At 52.5% G+C, this 4,439-nt stretch overlaps 1 long non-coding RNA gene across 1 annotated transcript in view; it reads right to left on the reverse strand.

The window, feature by feature from the left end:
- The window catches only part of LOC114896282, a 15,212-nt gene extending 11,212 nt beyond the window's left edge, over nt 1-4,000 (reverse strand). The window contains exons 1-2 of the long non-coding RNA XR_003793750.1: nt 3,963-4,000; nt 3,455-3,557 (exon numbers count right to left, since the gene is read on the reverse strand). This is a non-coding gene — a long non-coding RNA (uncharacterized LOC114896282). The remainder of the gene's footprint in view (nt 1-3,454; nt 3,558-3,962) is intronic.
- Between the last annotated feature and the right edge of the window lie 439 nt (nt 4,001-4,439).

Consider the following 4,439-nt stretch of genomic DNA (forward strand, 5'->3'; position numbering starts at 1 on the left):
TCCTTCCTTCCTTCCTTCCTTCCTTCCTTCCTTCCTTCCTTCCTTCCCTCCTTCTTTCCTTCAGAGGGATGACATAGATGTTTTACACAGTATATCCTTTTAAAACTTTTGCATTTGAACCCTGAACTTATTCATAAGACAAATGAATGATTATTTTAAGCAGGGTATTAGAGCTCAAATTATTAATATCATAGAACCATTACAGTGACAACTTGGATTGGAAACAATTTATTAGGAAAAAATATGGAAGCTTTTTTTAATAACAATTTTGATAAACAAAAAAGTTGACAAATCAGTGTATAGAAAGAGTATTGGTTATTTGGGAAATTGTATCATAAAATGGATGGGCTCCACAAATTCTTCGATGTACTTGAAGAAAAGAGTGCTAAGTCAGTTTGGGCTGCTGTCACAAAGTACCATAAATGGGGCAGGGTGGGGGCTTGTAAACAACAAAAATGTAATTCTCAGTCCTGGAGGCTGGAAGTCTGCGATCTAGGTGCCGGGATCATCGCCTTCTGGTGAGGACTCTCTTCCGGGTTGCAGACTGTCCACTTCTCATTGTGTCCTCACAGGGCAGAGAGCAGAGAGAAAAAGCCAGCTCTCTCATGACTCTCACAAGGATAAGAATCTCATCATGAGGGCTCCATCCCGATTCGCTCGTCAAATCCCAAAAGACCCACCTTCTAATACCATCACATTGGAGGTAGCGTGTCAACATGTGAATGCTGGGGGGACCCAAATATTCAGTCTATAACAAGTACTAATGGGGAAATGAGAGCTTCTCTTGAGGATGTTAAGGGCTGCTACAAAGATCAACGGTACATGTGTTTCCAGAGAGAACTACAATATAGAATAAGTTCTATAAGGCGTTCACAGAATAGATTCATCTTTCTTCCCGAAAACAGTCCTTGGTAACCAGGGACCCATTCCTGGAAATTCACTCTTGCTCAAGGAAATCCATCCTCTCATTAAAAAAAAAAAATCTTACGAAGCTACATGAATGACACAAAGGACTTTTCCCAGCTCTAAGATTCTGTGTGTAAAACCTGTTAGTCTAAATTTATTTTCAAAAGATAGACCCTCCATGGGGTCTGCTCCTGCGGGGAAGGTGGGACCCCCACTTGTGTCCCAGCACCCAGGTATGGCTTCCTCAAGTTTGGGGTGAAGCCCCCAGCCCCCTTGGGCTCTGCAGCCGGGCGGTGGGCTCGGGGGAAGGACCACGGTCTCCGGGGGTTTCTCAGCAGGAGATGCCAGGGCTGCCGCGCAGGAACCCAGCGGCCCTGGGTGGGGCGCAGATTCGCCAGGCCTGGGTGTCCCTGCTGCGCACGGCTGCTGAGAACAGGGTCCGCAACGAAGCTCTGCCTGGCAAACGGGGAGGGTGGGCGGCTCCATCCTCCCCTTCCGTCGGCACAGCCCCATCGCAGCCCTCCCTTCCAACAGGCAAAGCCTGTGACCTGCGGCCGGACAGCTCCACACCCTCACGCCCCAGTGCTCGCCCCACGCCGGGATCCGGCACAAGCCCTGTGCCGGCCTCTCCGGACGGCTCGAGCGGGACGGCTTCTTCGGCGTACCCGTCACCCACCCCGAGCCCAGGGGCCAGCAGGGAGGTCTGAGGGCCGCTCGGGCCCGAAAGGGGCGGAAGCACGGGCTTCGCGGCTGGGCCGGCCCTCCTCGCCTCCTCCTGCCTCTGCGACCCCGCCGGCCCAGGATGGGCTTCCCGTGGCCCCGTCTCCTTCCCACCCCCGTCGCGCCTCTTGCCCCCCCGGGCCGCGGGCTCCACCCGGAGCAGCACCGAGTCGTGAGGGTGCGGGAGGGCGCCCGCACTAGGGGCTTCCCCGACACCTACCCCCTGAGGAGGGTCCGACTGGCACCGCGCACGAAGCGGCCCTGGCGGGAGGGAGACCAGGGGGGAGGGGTCGGTGGGGAGCTTGACTCGCAGTCACTTCCGAGGGGACGGTAAGCCCCCAGGGCTGGGGGCTGACCGGCCTCAGCACTCCCATGAGCGGGTGGTCAGGAAGCAGGGACCCTGTCCCTGGGACCCAGGGCGCTCCCGGGTCAGGCAGAGTTGCCAAGTGTGTCGGGTGCCGTGGACAGCTGAGGCACATTTTGCCCAAAGGTAAGTTCCAGCGCATCGCAGAGAGCAGAGGAAATACACACGGTGGTGAAAACTCCCTGTAGCTAAGGGTTGAAACGAACCAATAATTCCTCCTGTTTCTCAGGGTGTTCCGTTTGGCTGTTAGTGAAATGTACTTCCAAGGAATGCAGGCATGTGGCTCAAAAGGCCAGCAGTGCCTGGGGAGTCACAGCGAGATGCTCCCATCTCGCCCCTCTGGGCCATCCTGTGCTCTGGGAGCAGAGCTCTCAGCCAGAAGTGAAACATAGTACCTTCCATATCCGGATTCTAAGATTTTCTAAAGCCCTTTAAAGGCCCCCTTCTCTGAGTGGTGCTTGACCTGCTGGTGTTTGGGGCAGGAGGGTAGGCTGGGTGGAGGGTCTGAGCGCCATCCCGAGGGAAGGGCTTTGGAGGCCTGTGTGAGCCTGAGACCGGGGGCCCAGTGCCCATGGCCGAGGGGAGGCTAGCGCTGACTCCAGCCATGCCGAGCCAGATGTCGCCCTCCTTCCCGACAACCCAGCAAAGCCTGTCGCTCACATTCCTGGCTGTGCTGCTTACACTTGCCCTCTGGGAAGGCCAGCCTGGCAGAGCTCTGTTCCTGCCCTCTGGGCTGCTGGGAACTGAGTACCTAGCCTCGGTGCTGGAGGGGAGGAGCCATAGATGGTGGAGGCCCAGTGCCCGCCCAGGATGCTGCCCCTCTGCTGAGCTGAAACTTCTAATCAACGTCTTAATAAAACCAAAAGGAACGTGATATTGTTCTACCGCCTGTGCCCGACCAATGTCAGCCCTTTGTCATATGGGGCAGTGCTGTCTAATGGTAAAGCTTCCAGTATCAGATCCCCAATCCCTTCTGCTACCCCCTCCCATGGGGGTTCAGAGGGTACATCTGTATTTCATAGAACCTGAAACTCTGATTTTACAAAGGAGCTGGAGGTCTGGAGAAAGAACTGGTCTGATCTCAGTTAAGAATGCAACTTTATACCTGGACGATACTAGAGCACTTTAGCACCTCATGTGTTTGAAAATGAGATCTTCACAAAGACCTCATGGGCAGCAGACACAGGCAGGAGAGGGGACAGACTGAAGCTCTGGAACTGACTGATCCAAGTAGCAGAGCTCCAGCTGACTTCCAGGCCTACCACTGATTTACTATCACCAGAGCCATGTAACACACCTTCCACATAGAGAACCAGCAGAAAAATGAGTTTGAAGAGCATTTTAGCTAAATCCAAGATCATTCTGATCATTAGTGAAAGTCATTCTGTTCCTACATGCTGCCCACACCCTGACCCCCCTTCCTAGAACCAAGTGGGTTCTGAGATTAAAGTGCAAGTGACAAACCTGGGGGTGACCAGGCTTTACTTTATCATCTCTTTCTTCTTCTTCCACTTGTGTTCCTGGTCTTACTCTTCCCGGTTCTTCTGCAGGGAGTGGTCCAACAACCCTGTCAAGCAAAATCACACACCCTAAGGATGACTTTCACGGACTCCTCACGTGGAGGCAGTTTTCAAAAGGTCTTCCTTCCTACCTACACCCACCACCCCCCCAAAAAAAAATCAATCTTCATCTCAGGAGCCCTAAAAGGCACATCTTACCTCAAGATTTAATATTTAATACAACCTTTAGATCTAGTTCTGATAACTGCCAGTTGCCCCCAATTCACTCTTTGCAAGAGAATTCTACCTGAATCACAAGGTTAATAACCTGACTGCAAACACAGCATCCTTAAGCTATCTATGGTCACCCTGGCAACTCACTATAAAGTTCTTGTTTTTAAAATATTTCAGAAAAGTAATTTCAGTCATCAAGATTACATATTGCACAGAACAAAAAGCTTTATTATTCTTACCGTTCTCCGGATGTAACTCTACGTCTCTTTTCCTCCTATGTGGAGAGAAGGGAAAAAGAGAAAAACAATATTTCAAAAGAAGATCAAAACCAAAAGCAAAGGGCTTCCCTGGTGGCGCAGTGGTTGAGAGTCCACCTGCCGATGCAGGGGACACGGGTTCGTGCCCCGGTCTGGGAAGATCCCACATGCCGTGGAGTGGCTAGGTCCGTGAGCCATGGCCACTGAGCCTGCGCGTCCGGAGCCTGTGCTCCTCAACGGGAGAGGCCACAACAGTGAGAGGCCCATGTACCACACACACACACACACACACACACACACAAAGCATGAGTCAAAGTATTAAATAAATACATTTGATGTGGTTCAAAACAGGGGTTGGGGGGTAATCTCGGTTTGGGGGAGATCTGGGCAACCTTCAGTCTGGTGTTGATGTCCCACCACCCTCAAAACAAAGAGAGGCCCAGGAGCTGTCCCGGCACA

Source organism: Monodon monoceros, unplaced genomic scaffold, assembly GCF_005190385.1.
Source record: "Monodon monoceros isolate NGI ecotype Baffin Bay Population unplaced genomic scaffold, NGI_Narwhal_1 Contig2398_ctg1, whole genome shotgun sequence".
Taxonomy (NCBI): Eukaryota; Metazoa; Chordata; class Mammalia; order Artiodactyla; family Monodontidae; genus Monodon; species Monodon monoceros.